At 36.4% G+C, this 24,942-nt stretch overlaps 6 non-coding genes across 6 annotated transcripts; all 6 read right to left on the minus strand.

The window, feature by feature from the left end:
- Positions 1-779: 779 nt before the first annotated feature.
- Positions 780-853, minus strand: Trnai-aau (transfer RNA isoleucine (anticodon AAU)). The gene has a single exon. It is a non-coding gene; the product is annotated as a tRNA-Ile (tRNA).
- A 4,275-nt stretch (positions 854-5,128) lies between these two features.
- Trnai-aau (transfer RNA isoleucine (anticodon AAU)) lies at positions 5,129-5,202 on the minus strand. Its single transcript has one exon. It is a non-coding gene; the product is annotated as a tRNA-Ile (tRNA).
- A 4,275-nt stretch (positions 5,203-9,477) lies between these two features.
- Positions 9,478-9,551, minus strand: Trnai-aau (transfer RNA isoleucine (anticodon AAU)). The gene has a single exon. It is a non-coding gene; the product is annotated as a tRNA-Ile (tRNA).
- A 4,275-nt stretch (positions 9,552-13,826) lies between these two features.
- Trnai-aau (transfer RNA isoleucine (anticodon AAU)) lies at positions 13,827-13,900 on the minus strand. Its single transcript has one exon. It is a non-coding gene; the product is annotated as a tRNA-Ile (tRNA).
- Positions 13,901-18,175: 4,275 nt separating this feature from the next.
- Trnai-aau (transfer RNA isoleucine (anticodon AAU)) lies at positions 18,176-18,249 on the minus strand. The gene has a single exon. It is a non-coding gene; the product is annotated as a tRNA-Ile (tRNA).
- A 4,275-nt stretch (positions 18,250-22,524) lies between these two features.
- On the minus strand, positions 22,525-22,598 carry Trnai-aau (transfer RNA isoleucine (anticodon AAU)). Its single transcript has one exon. It is a non-coding gene; the product is annotated as a tRNA-Ile (tRNA).
- Positions 22,599-24,942: the final 2,344 nt, after the last annotated feature.

The raw sequence follows: 24,942 nt of genomic DNA on the forward strand, positions 1-24,942 counted from the left end.
CCTCCGATTCTATTTCTTGTTCGGTCTTATCGACTCTGCTTCCCACAGTTTCCTCCCCTCTTTCTTCACTATAATTATCCTGTATTTAATTCTCAACGTCTTCTTCATCATCTTCGGCAAGCTGTAACTCCAATGATTGTTCCTCCCTCTTAGCATCACCAATCTGCGGATTCACTTCCACAATGTCCTCTCTGTAACATGTACATGTTTGGGCTTCCTTGTGGCATTTGTCGCATATCCTTCATTGACACATAAAGAAAACCTTCCACAACTGTCAAATCTTTGCCGTTTGCTATTCATAGCTACATGGCTCTTCTCCCCACACTTATAGCACACAAAATCCAGTCACCTTTTCATAAGCTGGCTCGGATCTAGACATCGAGAACACACCTTTACTTTATTACTGTGCAATACCCCAAAATATGTTTATTATTTATTTTCATGTTTGCCTAAAGTTCTAACTGATAGCTTTCTATATTAGGTTTAAGGTAAACTTATGAATTACTCCTCGTGCTCACTGCTATAACGAAGATAAGACACATACCAAAGTGTGCTTCAGCTGATTGTGGATCTTTCACTTCACCTTCTAGATCTCAAATATAACGTATATTGAATCATGATTTTGGTAACATAAAGTTTTGATATTGAATTGTTAAACTTTTAAAAAATAATAGCACAGACTTTATTTCGTTACTCCAGATAAGAAATGAAAGAGAAGGAGAAAAAATAAAGGTAAATAAAGAAATAGAGAGGAAAATAGTAACGAAAATGAAAACTATTGGCCACAGGGGGGATCGAACCCACGACCTTCGCGTTATTAGCACGACGCTCCAACCAACTGAGCTATGCGGCCACTTGCTAATCAAAATCCTCCTACACAATCTAGAAATACAGATGGAGTACATACTTTCACACAATGAATGATTAGCAAAAGGAACCACACAATTAGGGTACGTAAAAGCATTGCCAACGTGTATGTTAATAGTATAAAATATATGGAAATAATGTAAAATGCATAACTCCCATATTATAACAAATATTGGTCTTTTCATAATTGCCGAATGTGCTAACGTTAACACATTGCGTGTTGTTTTAAGTAAAGTCATAAATTACTCCTCGAGCTTTTGGAGAGAACGAAGATAAGACACATACCAAGGTGGCTCTTGGTTAGTCGTGGATGTCTCACTTCCACTTGCAGGTCTCATATATATCTTAGATGGTCCTCTGAATCAGGTTTTGGGTAGCAGACTAACGCAGCTTTTAGAATTGAATAATATAGTTTTACGAGATAACTAGGTACAGATTTTGTGCCTTTACAAATGGAAATTGAAATTTGTGCTGCAGAATAGAAATGAAAGAGACGTATGAGAAAATAAAATAAGTATGGCCAAAGGGGCGATCGAAGCCACGAACTTCGCATGGTCAACGTGTGTGTTATCATTATAAAAATCTATTGAACCAATGTAAAATGCATAATTCGGAAATTATAAAAGAAAACATATCTTACTATCCTCTTGGACACTTCAATATACAGTTTGACAATATGATTTCAGCAAAAATTGTTGAGGTTAAACAGTTGCTATGCTCTATACTGATTTCTATGAATGTGCATTCTTATTACCAACTGATTGGGAAATGAACATTGGCAGTATGGTAAGTTAAAATAATAATTTACCAAAGTTCATCAAGTTCATTTTTACTTAGGACACACTCGTCTATAAAGTATAACGTGATAAGAAATATAACAGCAGCAATCGCTAAGCAATCTGTAATATTTGGCGAAACGACAGGCAACCATGATGATAATTATGAAACAAATGAAGTAGACATGCCTACAGTATCCAGAAACTAGTGTGCCTCATGGTGGGAAATCTACAGATCACGAAGCTAATAGGCAAGGTTTTATCATGTTGACTACGCTTTCAGGAGTTATCTGATGCAAATTCAGCTCTAGCATATTTACTATCTAGCATCCCGCCCTAAAGCCCTGATCGATTCAAATTGACCAGTAAATAATTACCTACTACTGGAACTGACATATGAACTACTGCTACTCCTAGCAGTTTTAATAATGATAATATTAATAATAATAGTAAGAGTAAATTTATCGTCAAGAAAGAAAAAGAGACAAGCCTAACTCAGCATGATTAAAATCAGATCTCCACTGTCATACTGTAACGTATCAAGGGTAAAGACCAAATAAAATGGAATATATGGACAGCTCACGCCTTCTTCAGCTACTAGATGTCTCCAATGTATTGTAGTGTCAAGAAATGGTGTGTTCACCACAACCGTTCTTATTTAGATTATAAAAGCACAAAGCAAAAGAATTATAAAAGCCAAAACATCTTATTATACAACGGCCAGGCTTGTATGTGTTTTCTCACAAAATGTAGTCCTCAAAATAATGAAATATAATATTTTGAAATATGCAGACCATATATTTGATGGTCAATGGCTTGTGAAAATCAGCATAAATATTGTTGTTGTTGTTATAGGGTTTAACGCCATTTTTCAGCACAAGATAGGCTATACATGGCGGCCAGTATTAATGGTGGAGGAAGAACCGGGAAAACCCCGGAAAGAACCACCGACCCACAAGAAGCTACCGGCAAGCTTTCTCACGTATCTACATTTGACGAGCCCGAGACTCGAACCCACGCAGACAGAGGTGAGATGGCAGTGATCAGTGACGGACAGCGCTTTAGACCACTCGGCAGCATAAATATTCAATTTATCATAGTTCGCATAACCTCTAACTCAAATAATCCCATTTTCCAAACTAATCTTGCATAGAAAAGTAAGTTAATAGTTTTCCAAATTTGTTCATTTTGACGCACCGAAGTGTTAATGATGTTGTGCATCCAGTCAAAGTTCGGAACCATACCCAGGTTTGCGTTATAGAGTTCAATGCTAAATAAGTTAGATGCACAGTCTGGAACCGGATGCAAATAGTGTGTCGCCTTTGTTGGCTGAGGCACAGTTTGTCCTTTACAGCAACGTGGACATAGAATACAATTTATTTTGCTATATGTTCACTACATTTGTTTCTCAATACTGACCTTTCCACTGTGTGACAATCAATACAATCATATGTTAATTTAAGATACCGTCAAAGATGATATCACGGTGAAGTTCTTGTCAAAGGTTGACCTGCATTTGTTTGAGAGGCTGGACTGTCAACAGAGCAGCATGTAAATAGAACACATATTTCACTTCAGGACCATCACCAAAGCCTTATAACACACTAGTCACTGTCGCCAAAATACAAAGAGAAAACCACACCTAGAACTCATATTCTTCAGAATAAACAATTACCTTTAAATCCCTACAAGAAATGCATATATATAACTCTTCTATCCCCACCAAAATAAGAGGAAAAAATGTACTGAAAATAGACGAAAACTGCTAGAACTACAATGGTGGGTACTGAACTCGAAGTACTAATTGTGACCTGATTCCAAATAGTCTGGGACCGAATGTCAATAGTGTGTCGAGTAGGTTACATGCGACAATGTGTGTCGTTTTGTATTTCTATCATAACTAATTTTAGAAAGCCCTGTTAAGGTTTTGTTATGTCGATCAATTCCAGATAAAGCGTTATTGAACTCACCAACCAAGATAGTGTTATCGCTAGTATTGTTATGCAAATATGTGTTTGATCTCATTAAAAGGTATACCTTACTCGCACAAGATTTGGAGCATAAATATTGATTAAATCAACCACTCTTCATCAAGATCTATTTTAAATGTAAAATTCTACCCTTATGAAACATTTCATGTGCCACTTGATTTTTCACCTCTCTCACTACTAAAACATCAACACCAGCCCTCCTAATGACGGCATTGCTATCAAATATGTCACCATTACAAATCTCATTTTCTCTGATACATTCAGTAAACTCATCATCCCAAAAGGCTTCTTGCAATAATAAAATATGGCCTCTTATTTTTTTAGAAATATTTCTAAAACAGACTTTCGCTTATTCAAATCTAGCATGCCGTTTACAATTAGAGATACAATATATAAGGCCATTATAATGATTAGTGTGTTTAAAGTATTAAATTATGTCGCATGTTTTATCATTTCCATGAATACTAGAAATTATTTAATGGATTTGAGACGCATGCTATTCGTTTTCAGTCTAGGTACTGTATTAAACCGTCTTCTCCAACTGTGTATGACTTTGAAAGTGTCTATATCAGTACTGTTATTTCCATTTCCGTTTACCTGAAAACTCTGAACATCGTTTGCCTTTCAACAGCGACTTCAACTACCATCCTACTGTCATCACTTCCTGGATCCGTCACCGATCTATCACTAACAGTACGCCTGTTGTTTCGTTCTTCCTCCGATTCTATTTCTTGTTCGGTCTTATCGACTCTGCTTCCCACAGTTTCCTCCCCTCTTTCTTCACTATAATTATCCTGTATTTAATTCTCAACGTCTTCTTCATCATCTTCGGCAAGCTGTAACTCCAATGATTGTTCCTCCCTCTTAGCATCACCAATCTGCGGATTCACTTCCACAATGTCCTCTCTGTAACATGTACATGTTTGGGCTTCCTTGTGGCATTTGTCGCATATCCTTCATTGACACATAAAGAAAACCTTCCACAACTGTCAAATCTTTGCCGTTTGCTATTCATAGCTACATGGCTCTTCTCCCCACACTTATAGCACACAAAATCCAGTCACCTTTCCATAAGCTGGCTCGGATCTAGACATCGAGAACACACCTTTACTTTATTACTGTGCAATACCCCAAAATATGTTTATTATTTATTTTCATGTTTGCCTAAAGTTCTAACTGATAGCTTTCTATATTAGGTTTAAGGTAAACTTATGAATTACTCCTCGTGCTCACTGCTATAACGAAGATAAGACACATACCAAAGTGTGCTTCAGCTGATTGTGGATCTTTCACTTCACCTTCTAGATCTCAAATATAACGTATATTGAATCATGATTTTGGTAACATAAAGTTTTGATATTGAATTGTTAAACTTTTAAAAAATAACAGCACAGACTTTATTTCGTTACTCCAGATAAGAAATGAAAGAGAAGGAGAAAAAATAAAGGTAAATAAAGAAATAGAGAGGAAAATAGTAACGAAAATGAAAACTATTGGCCACAGGGGGGATCGAACCCACGACCTTCGCGTTATTAGCACGACGCTCCAACCAACTGAGCTATGCGGCCACTTGCTAATCAAAATCCTCCTACACAATCTAGAAATACAGATGGAGTACATACTTTCACACAATGAATGATTAGCAAAAGGAACCACACAATTAGGGTACGTAAAAGCATTGCCAACGTGTATGTTAATAGTATAAAATATATGGAAATAATGTAAAATGCATAACTCCCATATTATAACAAATATTGGTCTTTTCATAATTGCCGAATGTGCTAACGTTAACACATTGCGTGTTGTTTTAAGTAAAGTCATAAATTACTCCTCGAGCTTTTGGAGAGAACGAAGATAAGACACATACCAAGGTGGCTCTTGGTTAGTCGTGGATGTCTCACTTCCACTTGCAGGTCTCATATATATCTTAGATGGTCCTCTGAACCAGGTTTTGGGTAGCAGACTAACGCAGCTTTTAGAATTGAATAATATAGTTTTACGAGATAACTAGGTACAGATTTTGTGCCTTTACAAATGGAAATTGAAATTTGTGCTGCAGAATAGAAATGAAAGAGACGTATGAGAAAATAAAATAAGTATGGCCAAAGGGGCGATCGAAGCCACGAACTTCGCATGGTCAACGTGTGTGTTATCATTATAAAAATCTATTGAACCAATGTAAAATGCATAATTCGGAAATTATAAAAGAAAACATATCTTACTATCCTCTTGGACACTTCAATATACAGTTTGACAATATGATTTCAGCAAAAATTGTTGAGGTTAAACAGTTGCTATGCTCTATACTGATTTCTATGAATGTGCATTCTTATTACCAACTGATTGGGAAATGAACATTGGCAGTATAGTAAGTTAAAATAATAATTTACCAAAGTTCATCAAGTTCATTTTTACTTAGGACACACTCGTCTATAAAGTATAACGTGATAAGAAATATAACAGCAGCAATCGCTAAGCAATCTGTAATATTTGGCGAAACGACAGGCAACCATGATGATAATTATGAAACAAATGAAGTAGACATGCCTACAGTATCCAGAAACTAGTGTGCCTCATGGTGGGAAATCTACAGATCACGAAGCTAATAGGCAAGGTTTTATCATGTTGACTACGCTTTCAGGAGTTATCTGATGCAAATTCAGCTCTAGCATATTTACTATCTAGCATCCCGCCCTAAAGCCCTGATCGATTCAAATTGACCAGTAAATAATTACCTACTACTGGAACTGACATATGAACTACTGCTACTCCTAGCAGTTTTAATAATGATAATATTAATAATAATAGTAAGAGTAAATTTATCGTCAAGAAAGAAAAAGAGACAAGCCTAACTCAGCATGATTAAAATCAGATCTCCACTGTCATACTGTAACGTATCAAGGGTAAAGACCAAATAAAATGGAATATATGGACAGCTCACGCCTTCTTCAGCTACTAGATGTCTCCAATGTATTGTAGTGTCAAGAAATGGTGTGTTCACCACAACCGTTCTTATTTAGATTATAAAAGCACAAAGCAAAAGAATTATAAAAGCCAAAACATCTTATTATACAACGTCCAGGCTTGTATGTGTTTTCTCACAAAATGTAGTCCTCAAAATAATGAAATATAATATTTTAAAATATGCAGACCATATATTTGATGGTCAATGGCTTGTGAAAATCAGCATAAATATTGTTGTTGTTGTTATAGGGTTTAACGCCATTTTTCAGCACAAGAGAGGCTATACATGGCGGCCAGTATTAATGGTGGAGGAAGAACCGGGAAAACCCCGGAAAGAACCACCGACCCACAAGAAGCTACCGGCAAGCTTTCTCACGTATCTACATTTGACGAGCCCGAGACTCGAACCCACGCAGACAGAGGTGAGATGGCAGTGATCAGTGACGGACAGCGCTTTAGACCACTCGGCAGCATAAATATTCAATTTATCATAGTTCGCATAACCTCTAACTCAAATAATCCCATTTTCCAAACTAATCTTGCATAGAAAAGTAAGTTAATAGTTTTCCAAATTTGTTCATTTTGACGCACCGAAGTGTTAATGATGTTGTGCATCCAGTCAAAGTTCGGAACCATACCCAGGTTTGCGTTATAGAGTTCAATGCTAAATAAGTTAGATGCACAGTCTGGAACCGGATGCAAATAGTGTGTCGCCTTTGTTGGCTGAGGCACAGTTTGTCCTTTACAGCAACGTGGACATAGAATACAATTTATTTTGCTATATGTTCACTACATTTGTTTCTCAATACTGACCTTTCCACTGTGTGACAATCAATACAATCATATGTTAATTTAAGATACCGTCAAAGATGATATCACGGTGAAGTTCTTGTCAAAGGTTGACCTGCATTTGTTTGAGAGGCTGGACTGTCAACAGAGCAGCATGTAAATAGAACACATATTTCACTTCAGGACCATCACCAAAGCCTTATAACACACTAGTCACTGTCGCCAAAATACAAAGAGAAAACCACACCTAGAACTCATATTCTTCAGAATAAACAATTACCTTTAAATCCCTACAAGAAATGCATATATATAACTCTTCTATCCCCACCAAAATAAGAGGAAAAAATGTACTGAAAATAGACGAAAACTGCTAGAACTACAATGGTGGGTACTGAACTCGAAGTACTAATTGTGACCTGATTCCAAATAGTCTGGGACCGAATGTCAATAGTGTGTCGAGTAGGTTACATGCGACAATGTGTGTCGTTTTGTATTTCTATCATAACTAATTTTAGAAAGCCCTGTTAAGGTTTTGTTATGTCGATCAATTCCAGATAAAGCGTTATTGAACTCACCAACCAAGATAGTGTTATCGCTAGTATTGTTATGCAAATATGTGTTTGATCTCATTAAAAGGTATACCTTACTCGCACAAGATTTGGAGCATAAATATTGATTAAATCAACCACTCTTCATCAAGATCTATTTTAAATGTAAAATTCTACCCTTATGAAACATTTCATGTGCCACTTGATTTTTCACCTCTCTCACTACTAAAACATCAACACCAGCCCTCCTAATGACGGCATTGCTATCAAATATGTCACCATTACAAATCTCATTTTCTCTGATACATTCAGTAAACTCATCATCCCAAAAGGCTTCTTGCAATAATAAAATATGGCCTCTTATTTTTTTAGAAATATTTCTAAAACAGACTTTCGCTTATTCAAATCTAGCATGCCGTTTACAATTAGAGATACAATATATAAGGCCATTATAATGATTAGTGTGTTTAAAGTATTAAATTATGTCGCATGTTTTATCATTTCCATGAATACTAGAAATTATTTAATGGATTTGAGACGCATGCTATTCGTTTTCAGTCTAGGTACTGTATTAAACCGTCTTCTCCAACTGTGTATGACTTTGAAAGTGTCTATATCAGTACTGTTATTTCCATTTCCGTTTACCTGAAAACTCTGAACATCGTTTGCCTTTCAACAGCGACTTCAACTACCATCCTACTGTCATCACTTCCTGGATCCGTCACCGATCTATCACTAACAGTACGCCTGTTGTTTCGTTCTTCCTCCGATTCTATTTCTTGTTCGGTCTTATCGACTCTGCTTCCCACAGTTTCCTCCCCTCTTTCTTCACTATAATTATCCTGTATTTAATTCTCAACGTCTTCTTCATCATCTTCGGCAAGCTGTAACTCCAATGATTGTTCCTCCCTCTTAGCATCACCAATCTGCGGATTCACTTCCACAATGTCCTCTCTGTAACATGTACATGTTTGGGCTTCCTTGTGGCATTTGTCGCATATCCTTCATTGACACATAAAGAAAACCTTCCACAACTGTCAAATCTTTGCCGTTTGCTATTCATAGCTACATGGCTCTTCTCCCCACACTTATAGCACACAAAATCCAGTCACCTTTCCATAAGCTGGCTCGGATCTAGACATCGAGAACACACCTTTACTTTATTACTGTGCAATACCCCAAAATATGTTTATTATTTATTTTCATGTTTGCCTAAAGTTCTAACTGATAGCTTTCTATATTAGGTTTAAGGTAAACTTATGAATTACTCCTCGTGCTCACTGCTATAACGAAGATAAGACACATACCAAAGTGTGCTTCAGCTGATTGTGGATCTTTCACTTCACCTTCTAGATCTCAAATATAACGTATATTGAATCATGATTTTGGTAACATAAAGTTTTGATATTGAATTGTTAAACTTTTAAAAAATAATAGCACAGACTTTATTTCGTTACTCCAGATAAGAAATGAAAGAGAAGGAGAAAAAATAAAGGTAAATAAAGAAATAGAGAGGAAAATAGTAACGAAAATGAAAACTATTGGCCACAGGGGGGATCGAACCCACGACCTTCGCGTTATTAGCACGACGCTCTAACCAACTGAGCTATGCGGCCACTTGCTAATCAAAATCCTCCTACACAATCTAGAAATACAGATGGAGTACATACTTTCACACAATGAATGATTAGCAAAAGGAACCACACAATTAGGGTACGTAAAAGCATTGCCAACGTGTATGTTAATAGTATAAAATATATGGAAATAATGTAAAATGCATAACTCCCATATTATAACAAATATTGGTCTTTTCATAATTGCCGAATGTGCTAACGTTAACACATTGCGTGTTGTTTTAAGTAAAGTCATAAATTACTCCTCGAGCTTTTGGAGAGAACGAAGATAAGACACATACCAAGGTGGCTCTTGGTTAGTCGTGGATGTCTCACTTCCACTTGCAGGTCTCATATATATCTTAGATGGTCCTCTGAATCAGGTTTTGGGTAGCAGACTAACGCAGCTTTTAGAATTGAAAAATATAGTTTTACGAGATAACTAGGTACAGATTTTGTGCCTTTACAAATGGAAATTGAAATTTGTGCTGCAGAATAGAAATGAAAGAGACGTATGAGAAAATAAAATAAGTATGGCCAAAGGGGCGATCGAAGCCACGAACTTCGCATGGTCAACGTGTGTGTTATCATTATAAAAATCTATTGAACCAATGTAAAATGCATAATTCGGAAATTATAAAAGAAAACATATCTTACTATCCTCTTGGACACTTCAATATACAGTTTGACAATATGATTTCAGCAAAAATTGTTGAGGTTAAACAGTTGCTATGCTCTATACTGATTTCTATGAATGTGCATTCTTATTACCAACTGATTGGGAAATGAACATTGGCAGTATAGTAAGTTAAAATAATAATTTACCAAAGTTCATCAAGTTCATTTTTACTTAGGACACACTCGTCTATAAAGTATAACGTGATAAGAAATATAACAGCAGCAATCGCTAAGCAATCTGTAATATTTGGCGAAACGACAGGCAACCATGATGATAATTATGAAACAAATGAAGTAGACATGCCTACAGTATCCAGAAACTAGTGTGCCTCATGGTGGGAAATCTACAGATCACGAAGCTAATAGGCAAGGTTTTATCATGTTGACTACGCTTTCAGGAGTTTTCTGATGCAAATTCAGCTCTAGCATATTTACTATCTAGCATCCCGCCCTAAAGCCCTGATCGATTCAAATTGACCAGTAAATAATTACCTACTACTGGAACTGACATATGAACTACTGCTACTCCTAGCAGTTTTAATAATGATAATATTAATAATAATAGTAAGAGTAAATTTATCGTCAAGAAAGAAAAAGAGACAAGCCTAACTCAGCATGATTAAAATCAGATCTCCACTGTCATACTGTAACGTATCAAGGGTAAAGACCAAATAAAATGGAATATATGGACAGCTCACGCCTTCTTCAGCTACTAGATGTCTCCAATGTATTGTAGTGTCAAGAAATGGTGTGTTCACCACAACCGTTCTTATTTAGATTATAAAAGCACAAAGCAAAAGAATTATAAAAGCCAAAACATCTTATTATACAACGTCCAGGCTTGTATGTGTTTTCTCACAAAATGTAGTCCTCAAAATAATGAAATATAATATTTTGAAATATGCAGACCATATATTTGATGGTCAATGGCTTGTGAAAATCAGCATAAATATTGTTGTTGTTGTTATAGGGTTTAACGCCATTTTTCAGCACAAGATAGGCTATACATGGCGGCCAGTATTAATGGTGGAGGAAGAACCGGGAAAACCCCGGAAAGAACCACCGACCCACAAGAAGCTACCGGCAAGCTTTCTCACGTATCTACATTTGACGAGCCCGAGACTCGAACCCACGCAGACAGAGGTGAGATGGCAGTGATCAGTGACGGACAGCGCTTTAGACCACTCGGCAGCATAAATATTCAATTTATCATAGTTCGCATAACCTCTAACTCAAATAATCCCATTTTCCAAACTAATCTTGCATAGAAAAGTAAGTTAATAGTTTTCCAAATTTGTTCATTTTGACGCACCGAAGTGTTAATGATGTTGTGCATCCAGTCAAAGTTCGGAACCATACCCAGGTTTGCGTTATAGAGTTCAATGCTAAATAAGTTAGATGCACAGTCTGGAACCGGATGCAAATAGTGTGTCGCCTTTGTTGGCTGAGGCACAGTTTGTCCTTTGCAGCAACGTGGACATAGAATACAATTTATTTTGCTATATGTTCACTACATTTGTTTCTCAATACTGACCTTTCCACTGTGTGACAATCAATGCAATCATATGTTAATTTAAGATACCGTCAAAGATGATATCACGGTGAAGTTCTTGTCAAAGGTTGACCTGCATTTGTTTGAGAGGCTGGCCTGTCAACAGAGCAGCATGTAAATAGAACACATATTTCACTTCAGGACCATCACCAAAGCCTTATAACACACTAGTCACTGTCGCCAAAATACAAAGAGAAAACCACACCTAGAACTCATATTCTTCAGAATAAACAATTACCTTTAAATCCCTACAAGAAATGCACATATATAACTCTTCTATCCCCACCAAAATAAGAGGAAAAAATGTACTGAAAATAGACGAAAACTACTAGAACTACAATGGTGGGTACTGAACTCGAAGTACTAATTGTGACCTGATTCCAAATAGTCTGGGACCGAATGTCAATAGTGTGTCGAGTAGGTTACATGCGACAATGTGTGTCGTTTTGTATTTCTATCATAACTAATTTTAGAAAGCCCTGTTAAGGTTTTGTTATGTCGATCAATTCCAGATAAAGCGTTATTGAACTCACCAACCAAGATAGTGTTATCGCTAGTATTGTTATGCAAATATGTGTTTGATCTCATTAAAAGGTATACCTTACTCGCACAAGATTTGGAGCATAAATATTGATTAAATCAACCACTCTTCATCAAGATCTATTTTAAATGTAAAATTCTACCCTTATGAAACATTTCATGTGCCACTTGATTTTTCACCTCTCTCACTACTAAAACATCAACACCAGCCCTCCTAATGACGGCATTGCTATCAAATATGTCACCATTACAAATCTCATTTTCTCTGATACATTCAGTAAACTCATCATCCCAAAAGGCTTCTTGCAATAATAAAATATGGCCTCTTATTTTTTTAGAAATATTTCTAAAACAGACTTTCGCTTATTCAAATCTAGCATGCCGTTTCCAATTAGAGATACAATATATAAGGCCATTATAATGATTAGTGTGTTTAAAGTATTAAATTATGTCGCATGTTTTATCATTTCCATGAATACTAGAAATTATTTAATGGATTTGAGACGCATGCTATTCGTTTTCAGTCTAGGTACTGTATTAAACCGTCTTCTCCAACTGTGTATGACTTTGAAAGTGTCTATATCAGTACTGTTATTTCCATTTCCGTTTACCTGAAAACTCTGAACATCGTTTGCCTTTCAACAGCGACTTCAACTACCATCCTACTGTCATCACTTCCTGGATCCGTCACCGATCTATCACTAACAGTACGCCTGTTGTTTCGTTCTTCCTCCGATTCTATTTCTTGTTCGGTCTTATCGACTCTGCTTCCCACAGTTTCCTCCCCTCTTTCTTCACTATAATTATCCTGTATTTAATTCTCAACGTCTTCTTCATCATCTTCGGCAAGCTGTAACTCCAATAATTGTTCCTCCCTCTTAGCATCACCAATCTGCGGATTCACTTCCACAATGTCCTCTCTGTAACATGTACATGTTTGGGCTTCCTTGTGGCATTTGTCGCATATCCTTCATTGACACATAAAGAAAACCTTCCACAACTGTCAAATCTTTGCCGTTTGCTATTCATAGCTACATGGCTCTTCTCCCCACACTTATAGCACACAAAATCCAGTCACCTTTTCATAAGCTGGCTCGGATCTAGACATCGAGAACACACCTTTACTTTATTACTGTGCAATACCCCAAAATATGTTTATTATTTATTTTCATGTTTGCCTAAAGTTCTAACTGATAGCTTTCTATATTAGGTTTAAGGTAAACTTATGAATTACTCCTCGTGCTCACTGCTATAACGAAGATAAGACACATACCAAAGTGTGCTTCAGCTGATTGTGGATCTTTCACTTCACCTTCTAGATCTCAAATATAACGTATATTGAATCATGATTTTGGTAACATAAAGTTTTGATATTGAATTGTTAAACTTTTAAAAAATAATAGCACAGACTTTATTTCGTTACTCCAGATAAGAAATGAAAGAGAAGGAGAAAAAATAAAGGTAAATAAAGAAATAGAGAGGAAAATAGTAACGAAAATGAAAACTATTGGCCACAGGGGGGATCGAACCCACGACCTTCGCGTTATTAGCACGACGCTCCAACCAACTGAGCTATGCGGCCACTTGCTAATCAAAATCCTCCTACACAATCTAGAAATACAGATGGAGTACATACTTTCACACAATGAATGATTAGCAAAAGGAACCACACAATTAGGGTACGTAAAAGCATTGCCAACGTGTATGTTAATAGTATAAAATATATGGAAATAATGTAAAATGCATAACTCCCATATTATAACAAATATTGGTCTTTTCATAATTGCCGAATGTGCTAACGTTAACACATTGCGTGTTGTTTTAAGTAAAGTCATAAATTACTCCTCGAGCTTTTGGAGAGAACGAAGATAAGACACATACCAAGGTGGCTCTTGGTTAGTCGTGGATGTCTCACTTCCACTTGCAGGTCTCATATATATCTTAGATGGTCCTCTGAATCAGGTTTTGGGTAGCAGACTAACGCAGCTTTTAGAATTGAATAATATAGTTTTACGAGATAACTAGGTACAGATTTTGTGCCTTTACAAATGGAAATTGAAATTTGTGCTGCAGAATAGAAATGAAAGAGACGTATGAGAAAATAAAATAAGTATGGGTAAAGGGGCGATCGAAGCCACGAACTTCGCATGGTCAACGTGTGTGTTATCATTATAAAAATCTATTGAACCAATGTAAAATGCATAATTCGGAAATTATAAAAGAAAACATATCTTACTATCCTCTTGGACACTTCAATATACAGTTTGACAATATGATTTCAGCAAAAATTGTTGAGGTTAAACAGTTGCTATGCTCTATACTGATTTCTATGAATGTGCATTCTTATTACCAACTGATTGGGAAATGAACATTGGCAGTATGGTAAGTTAAAATAATAATTTACCAAAGTTCATCAAGTTCATTTTTACTTAGGACACACTCGTCTATAAAGTATAACGTGATAAGAAATATAACAGCAGCAATCGCTAAGCAATCTGTAATATTTGGCGAAACGACAGGCAACCATGATGATAATTATGAAACAAATGAAGTAGACATGCCTACATTATCCAGAAACTAGTGTACCTCATGGTGGGAAATCTACAGATCACGAAGCTAATAGGCAAGGTTTTATCATGTTGACTACGCTTTCAGGAGTTATCTGATGCAAATTCAGCTCTAGCATATTTACTATCTAGCATCCCGCCCTAAAGCCCTGATCGATTCAAATTGACCAGTAAATAATTACCTACTACTGGAACTGACATATGAACTACTGCTACTCCTAGCAGTTTTAATAATGATAATATTAATAATAATAGTAAGAGTAAATTTATCGTCAAGAAAGAAAAAGAGACAAGCCTAACTCAGCATGATTAAAATCAGATCTCCACTGTCATACTGTAACGTATCAAGGGTAAAGACCAAATAAAATGGAATATATGGACAGCTCACGCCTTCTTCAGCTACTAGATGTCTCCAATGTATTGTAGTGTCAAGAAATGGTGTGTTCACCACAACCGTTCTTATTTAGATTATAAAAGCACAAAGCAAAAGAATTATAAAAGCCAAAACATCTTATTATACAACGTCCAGGCTTGTATGTGTTTTCTCACAAAATGTAGTCCTCAAAATAATGAAATATAATATTTTAAAATATGCAGACCATATATTTGATGGTCAATGGCTTGTGAAAATCAGCATAAATATTGTTGTTGTTGTTATAGGGTTTAACGCCATTTTTCAGCACAAGATAGGCTATACATGGCGGCCAGTATTAATGGTGGAGGAAGAACCGGGAAAACCCCGGAAAGAACCACCGACCCACAAGAAGCTACCGGCAAGCTTTCTCACGTATCTACATTTGACGAGCCCGAGACTCGAACCCACGCAGACAGAGGTGAGATGGCAGTGATCAGTGACGGACAGCGCTTTAGACCACTCGGCAGCATAAATATTCAATTTATCATAGTTCGCATAACCTCTAACTCAAATAATCCCATTTTCCAAACTAATCTTGCATAGAAAAGTAAGTTAATAGTTTTCCAAATTTGTTCATTTTGACGCACCGAAGTGTTAATGATGTTGTGCATCCAGTCAAAGTTCGGAACCATACCCAGGTTTGCGTTATAGAGTTCAATGCTAAATAAGTTAGATGCACAGTCTGGAACCGGATGCAAATAGTGTGTCGCCTTTGTTGGCTGAGGCACAGTTTGTCCTTTGCAGCAACGTGGACATAGAATACAATTTATTTTGCTATATGTTCACTACATTTGTTTCTCAATACTGACCTTTCCACTGTGTGACAATCAATGCAATCATATGTTAATTTAAGATACCGTCAAAGATGATATCACGGTGAAGTTCTTGTCAAAGGTTGACCTGCATTTGTTTGAGAGGCTGGCCTGTCAACAGAGCAGCATGTAAATAGAACACATATTTCACTTCAGGACCATCACCAAAGTCTTATAACACACTAGTCACTGTCGCCAAAATACAAAGAGAAAACCACACCTAGAACTCATATTCTTCAGAATAAACAATTACCTTTAAATCCCTACAAGAAATGCATATATATAACTCTTCTATCCCCACCAAAATGAGAGGAAAAAATGTACTGAAAATAGACGAAAACTGCTAGAACTACAATGGTGGGTACTGAACTCGAACTACTAATTGTGACCTGATTCCAAATAGTCTGGGACCGAATGTCAATAGTGTGTCGAGTAGGTTACATGCGACAATGTGTGTCGTTTTGTATTTCTATCATAACTAATTTTAGAAAGCCCTGTTAAGGTTTTGTTATGTCGATCAATTCCAGATAAAGCGTTATTGAACTCACCAACCAAGATAGTGTTATCGCTAGTATTGTTATGCAAATATGTGTTTGATCTCATTAAAAGGTATACCTTACTCGCACAAGATTTGGAGCATAAATATTGATTAAATCAACCACTCTTCATCAAGATCTATTTTAAATGTAAAATTCTACCCTTATGAAACATTTCATGTGCCACTTGATTTTTCACCTCTCTCACTACTAAAACATCAACACCAGCCCTCCTAATGACGGCATTGCTATCAAATATGTCACCATTACAAATCTCATTTTCTCTGATACATTCAGTAAACTCATCATCCCAAAAGGCTTCTTGCAATAATAAAATATGGCCTCTTATTTTTTTAGAAATATTTCTAAAACAGACTTTCGCTTATTCAAATCTAGCATGCCGTTTACAATTAGAGATACAATATATAAGGCCATTATAATGATTAGTGTGTTTAAAGTATTAAATTATGTCGCATGTTTTATCATTTCCATGAATACTAGAAATTATTTAATGGATTTGAGACGCATGCTATTCGTTTTCAGTCTAGGTACTGTATTAAACCGTCTTCTCCAACTGTGTATGACTTTGAAAGTGTCTATATCAGTACTGTTATTTCCATTTCCGTTTACCTGAAAACTCTGAACATCGTTTGCCTTTCAACAGCGACTTCAACTACCATCCTACTGTCATCACTTCCTGGATCCGTCACCGATCTATCACTAACAGTACGCCTGTTGTTTCGTTCTTCCTCCGATTCTATTTCTTGTTCGGTCTTATCGACTCTGCTTCCCACAGTTTCCTCCCCTCTTTCTTCACTATAATTATCCTGTATTTAATTCTCAACGTCTTCTTCATCATCTTCGGCAAGCTGTAACTCCAATGATTGTTCCTCCCTCTTAGCATCACCAATCTGCGGATTCACTTCCACAATGTCCTCTCTGTAACATGTACATGTTTGGGCTTCCTTGTGGCATTTGTCGCATATCCTTCATTGACACATAAAGAAAACCTTCCACAACTGTCAAATCTTTGCCGTTTGCTATTCATAGCTACATGGCTCTTCTCCCCACACTTATAGCACACAAAATCCAGTCACCTTTTCATAAGCTGGCTCGGATCTAGACATCGAGAACACACCTTTACTTTATTACTGTGCAATACCCCAAAATATGTTTATTATTTATTTTCATGTTTGCCTAAAGTTCTAACTGATAGCTTTCTATATTAGGTTTAAGGTAAACTTATGAATTACTCCTCGTGCTCACTGCTATAACGAAGATAAGACACATACCAAAGTGTGCTTCAGCTGATTGTGGATCTTTCACTTCACCTTCTAGATCTCAAATATAACGTATATTGAATCATGATTTTGGTAACATAAAGTTTTGATATTGAATTGTTAAACTTTTAAAAAATAATAGCACAGACTTTATTTCGTTACTCCAGATAAGAAATGAAAGAGAAGGAGAAAAAATAAAGGTAAATAAAGAAATAGAGAGGAAAATAGTAACGAAAATGAAAACTATTGGCCACAGGGGGGATCGAACCCACGACCTTCGCGTTATTAGCACGACGCTCTAACCAACTGAGCTATGCGGCCACTTGCTAATCAAAATCCTCCTACACAATCTAGAAATACAGATGGAGTACATACTTTCACACAATGAATGATTAGCAAAAGGAACCACACAATTAGGGTACGTAAAAGCATTGCCAACGTGTATGTTAATAGTATAAAATATATGGAAATAATGTAAAATGCATAACTCCCATATTATAACAAATATTGGTCTTTTCATAATTGCCGAATGTGCTAACGTTAACACATTGCGTGTTGTTTTAAGTAAAGTCATAAATTACTCCTCGAGCTTTTGGAGAGAACGAAGATAAGACACATACCAAGGTGGCTCTTGGTTAGTCGTGGATGTCTCACTTCCACTTGCAGGTCTCATATATATCTTAGATGGTCCTCTGAATCAGGTTTTGGGTAGCAGACTAACGCAGCTTTTAGAATTGAATAATATAGTTTTACGAGATAACTAGGTACAGATTTTGTGCCTTTACAAATGGAAATTGAAATTTGTGCTGCAGAATAGAAATGAAAGAGACGTATGAGAAAATAAAATAAGTATGGGTAAAGGGGCGATCGAAGCCACGAACTTCGCATGGTCAACGTGTGTGTTATCATTATAAAAATCTATTGAACCAATGTAAAATGCATAATTCGGAAATTATAAAAGAAAACATATCTTACTATCCTCTTGGACACTTCAATATACAGTTTGACAATATGATTTCAGCAAAAATTGTTGAGGTTAAACAGTTGCTATGCTCTATACTGATTTCTATGAATGTGCATTCTTATTACCAACTGATTGGGAAATGAACATTGGCAGTATGGTAAGTTAAAATAATAATTTACCAAAGTTCATCAAGTTCATTTTTACTTAGGACACACTCGTCTATAAAGTATAACGTGATAAGAAATATAACAGCAGCAATCGCTAAGCAATCTGTAATATTTGGCGAAACGACAGGCAACCATGATGATAATTATGAAACAAATGAAGTAGACATGCCTACAGTATCCAGAAACTAGTGTACCTCATGGTGGGAAATCTACAGATCACGAAGCTAATAGGCAAGGTTTTATCATGTTGACTACGCTTTCAGGAGTTATCTGATGCAAATTCAGCTCTAGCATATTTACTATCTAGCATCCCGCCCTAAAGCCCTGATCGATTCAAACTGACCAGTAAATAATTACCTACTACTGGAACTGACATATGAACTACTGCTACTCCTAGCAGTTTTAATAATGATAATATTAATAATAATAGTAAGAGTAAATTTATCGTCAAGAAAGAAAAAGAGACAAGCCTAACTCAGCATGATTAAAATCAGATCTCCACTGTCATACTGTAACGTATCAAGGGTAAAGACCAAATAAAATGGAATATATGGACAGCTCACGCCTTCTTCAGCTACTAGATGTCTCCAATGTATTGTAGTGTCAAGAAATGGTGTGTTCACCACAACCGTTCTTATTTAGATTATAAAAGCACAAAGCAAAAGAATTATAAAAGCCAAAACATCTTATTATACAACGTCCAGGCTTGTATGTGTTTTCTCACAAAATGTAGTCCTCAAAATAATGAAATATAATATTTTAAAATATGCAGACCATATATTTGATGGTCAATGGCTTGTGAAAATCAGCATAAATATTGTTGTTGTTGTTATAGGGTTTAACGCCATTTTTCAGCACAAGATAGGCTATACATGGCGGCCAGTATTAATGGTGGAGGAAGAACCGGGAAAACCCCGGAAAGAACCACCGACCCACAAGAAGCTACCGGCAAGCTTTCTCACGTATCTACATTTGACGAGCCCGAGACTCGAACCCACGCAGACAGAGGTGAGATGGCAGTGATCAGTGACGGACAGCGCTTTAGACCACTCGGCAGCATAAATATTCAATTTATCATAGTTCGCATAACCTCTAACTCAAATAATCCCATTTTCCAAACTAATCTTGCATAGAAAAGTAAGTTAATAGTTTTCCAAATTTGTTCATTTTGACGCACCGAAGTGTTAATGATGTTGTGCATCCAGTCAAAGTTCGGAACCATACCCAGGTTTGCGTTATAGAGTTCAATGCTAAATAAGTTAGATGCACAGTCTGGAACCGGATGCAAATAGTGTGTCGCCTTTGTTGGCTGAGGCACAGTTTGTCCTTTGCAGCAACGTGGACATAGAATACAATTTATTTTGCTATATGTTCACTACATTTGTTTCTCAATACTGACCTTTCCACTGTGTGACAATCAATGCAATCATATGTTAATTTAAGATACCGTCAAAGATGATATCACGGTGAAGTTCTTGTCAAAGGTTGACCTGCATTTGTTTGAGAGGCTGGCCTGTCAACAGAGCAGCATGTAAATAGAACACATATTTCACTTCAGGACCATCACCAAAGTCTTATAACACACTAGTCACTGTCGCCAAAATACAAAGAGAAAACCACACCTAGCACTCATATTCTTCAGAATAAACAATTACCTTTAAATCCCTACAAGAAATGCACATATATAACTCTTCTATCCCCACCAAAATAAGAGGAAAAAATGTACTGAAAATAGACGAAAACTGCTAGAACTACAATGGTGGGTACTGAACTCGAAGTACTAATTGTGACCTGATTCCAAATAGTCTGGGACCGAATGTCAATAGTGTGTCGAGTAGGTTAAATGCGACAATGTGTGTCGTTTTGTATTTCTATCATAACTAATTTTAGAAAGCCCTGTTAAGGTTTTGTTATGTCGATCAATTCCAGATAAAGCGTTATTGAACTCACCAACCAAGATAGTGTTATCGCTAGTATTGTTATGCAAATATGTGTTTGATCTCATTAAAAGGTATACCTTACTCGCACAAGATTTGGAGCATAAATATTGATTAAATCAACCACTCTTCATCAAGATCTATTTTAAATGTAAAATTCTACCCTTATGAAACATTTCATGTGCCACTTGATTTTTCACCTCTCTCACTACTAAAACATCAACACCAGCCCTCCTAATGACGGCATTGCTATCAAATATGTCACCATTACAAATCTCATTTTCTCTGATACATTCAGTAAACTCATCATCCCAAAAGGCTTCTTGCAATAATAAAATATGGCCTCTTATTTTTTTAGAAATATTTCTAAAACAGACTTTCGCTTATTCAAATCTAGCATGCCGTTTCCAATTAGAGATACAATATATAAGGCCATTATAATGATTAGTGTGTTTAAAGTATTAAATTATGTCGCATGTTTTATCATTTCCATGAATACTAGAAATTATTTAATGGATTTGAGACGCATGCTATTCGTTTTCAGTCTAGGTACTGTATTAAACCGTCTTCTCCAACTGTGTATGACTTTGAAAGTGTCTATATCAGTACTGTTATTTCCATTTCCGTTTACCTGAAAACTCTGAACATCGTTTGCCTTTCAACAGCGACTTCAACTACCATCCTACTGTCATCACTTCCTGGATCCGTCACCGATCTATCACTAACAGTACGCCTGTTGTTTCGTTCTTCCTCCGATTCTATTTCTTGTTCGGTCTTATCGACTCTGCTTCCCACAGTTTCCTCCCCTCTTTCTTCACTATAATTATCCTGTATTTAATTCTCAACGTCTTCTTCATCATCTTCGGCAAGCTGTAACTCCAATAATTGTTCCTCCCTCTTAGCATCACCAATCTGCGGATTCACTTCCACAATGTCCTCTCTGTAACATGTACATGTTTGGGCTTCCTTGTGGCATTTGTCGCATATCCTTCATTGACACATAAAGAAAACCTTCCACAACTGTCAAATCTTTGCCGTTTGCTATTCATAGCTACATGGCTCTTCTCCCCACACTTATAGCACACAAAATCCAGTCACCTTTTCATAAGCTGGCTCGGATCTAGACATCGAGAACACACCTTTACTTTATTACTGTGCAATACCCCAAAATATGTTTATTATTTATTTTCATGTTTGCCTAAAGTTCTAACTGATAGCTTTCTATATTAGGTTTAAGGTAAACTTATGAATTACTCCTCGTGCTCACTGCTATAACGAAGATAAGACACATACCAAAGTGTGCTTCAGCTGATTGTGGATCTTTCACTTCACCTTCTAGATCTCAAATATAACGTATATTGAATCATGATTTTGGTAACATAAAGTTTTGATATTGAATTGTTAAACTTTTAAAAAATAATAGCACAGACTTTATTTCGTTACTCCAGATAAGAAATGAAAGAGAAGGAGAAAAAATAAAGGTAAATAAAGAAATAGAGAGGAAAATAGTAACGAAAATGAAAACTATTGGCCACAGGGGGGATCGAACCCACGACCTTCGCGTTATTAGCACGACGCTCCAACCAACTGAGCTATGCGGCCACTTGCTAATCAAAATCCTCCTACACAATCTAGAAATACAGATGGAGTACATACTTTCACACAATGAATGATTAGCAAAAGGAACCACACAATTAGGGTACGTAAAAGCATTGCCAACGTGTATGTTAATAGTATAAAATATATGGAAATAATGTAAAATGCATAACTCCCATATTATAACAAATATTGGTCTTTTCATAATTGCCGAATGTGCTAACGTTAACACATTGCGTGTTGTTTTAAGTAAAGTCATAAATTACTCCTCGAGCTTTTGGAGAGAACGAAGATAAGACACATACCAAGGTGGCTCTTGGTTAGTCGTGGATGTCTCACTTCCACTTGCAGGTCTCATATATATCTTAGATGGTCCTCTGAATCAGGTTTTGGGTAGCAGACTAACGCAGCTTTTAGAATTGAATAATATAGTTTTACGAGATAACTAGGTACAGATTTTGTGCCTTTACAAATGGAAATTGAAATTTGTGCTGCAGAATAGAAATGAAAGAGACGTATGAGAAAATAAAATAAGTATGGGTAAAGGGGCGATCGAAGCCACGAACTTCGCATGGTCAACGTGTGTGTTATCATTATAAAAATCTATTGAACCAATGTAAAATGCATAATTCGGAAATTATAAAAGAAAACATATCTTACTATCCTCTTGGACACTTCAATATACAGTTTGACAATATGATTTCAGCAAAAATTGTTGAGGTTAAACAGTTGCTATGCTCTATACTGATTTCTATGAATGTGCATTCTTATTACCAACTGATTGGGAAATGAACATTGGCAGTATGGTAAGTTAAAATAATAATTTACCAAAGTTCATCAAGTTCATTTTTACTTAGGACACACTCGTCTATAAAGTATAACGTGATAAGAAATATAACAGCAGCAATCGCTAAGCAATCTGTAATATTTGGCGAAACGACAGGCAACCATGATGATAATTATGAAACAAATGAAGTAGACATGCCTACAGTATCCAGAAACTAGTGTACCTCATGGTGGGAAATCTACAGATCACGAAGCTAATAGGCAAGGTTTTATCATGTTGACTACGCTTTCAGGAGTTATCTGATGCAAATTCAGCTCTAGCATATTTACTATCTAGCATCCCGCCCTAAAGCCCTGATCGATTCAAACTGACCAGTAAATAATTACCTACTACTGGAACTGACATATGAACTACTGCTACTCCTAGCAGTTTTAATAATGATAATATTAATAATAATAGTAAGAGTAAATTTATCGTCAAGAAAGAAAAAGAGACAAGCCTAACTCAGCATGATTAAAATCAGATCTCCACTGTCATACTGTAACGTATCAAGGGTAAAGACCAAATAAAATGGAATATATGGACAGCTCACGCCTTCTTCAGCTACTAGATGTCTCCAATGTATTGTAGTGTCAAGAAATGGTGTGTTCACCACAACCGTTCTTATTTAGATTATAAAAGCACAAAGCAAAAGAATTATAAAAGCCAAAACATCTTATTATACAACGTCCAGGCTTGTATGTGTTTTCTCACAAAATGTAGTCCTCAAAATAATGAAATATAATATTTTAAAATATGCAGACCATATATTTGATGGTCAATGGCTTGTGAAAATCAGCATAAATATTGTTGTTGTTGTTATAGGGTTTAACGCCATTTTTCAGCACAAGATAGGCTATACATGGCGGCCAGTATTAATGGTGGAGGAAGAACCGGGAAAACCCCGGAAAGAACCACCGACCCACAAGAAGCTACCGGCAAGCTTTCTCACGTATCTACATTTGACGAGCCCGAGACTCGAACCCACGCAGACAGAGGTGAGATGGCAGTGATCAGTGACGGACAGCGCTTTAGACCACTCGGCAGCATAAATATTCAATTTATCATAGTTCGCATAACCTCTAACTCAAATAATCCCATTTTCCAAACTAATCTTGCATAGAAAAGTAAGTTAATAGTTTTCCAAATTTGTTCATTTTGACGCACCGAAGTGTTAATGATGTTGTGCATCCAGTCAAAGTTCGGAACCATACCCAGGTTTGCGTTATAGAGTTCAATGCTAAATAAGTTAGATGCACAGTCTGGAACCGGATGCAAATAGTGTGTCGCCTTTGTTGGCTGAGGCACAGTTTGTCCTTTGCAGCAACGTGGACATAGAATACAATTTATTTTGCTATATGTTCACTACATTTGTTTCTCAATACTGACCTTTCCACTGTGTGACAATCAATGCAATCATATGTTAATTTAAGATACCGTCAAAGATGATATCACGGTGAAGTTCTTGTCAAAGGTTGACCTGCATTTGTTTGAGAGGCTGGCCTGTCAACAGAGCAGCATGTA

This window comes from Sinohyriopsis cumingii, unplaced genomic scaffold, assembly GCF_028554795.1.
Source record: "Sinohyriopsis cumingii isolate HCF-2022 unplaced genomic scaffold, ASM2855479v2 utg002228l, whole genome shotgun sequence".
NCBI lineage: Eukaryota > Metazoa > Mollusca > Bivalvia > Unionida > Unionidae > Sinohyriopsis > Sinohyriopsis cumingii.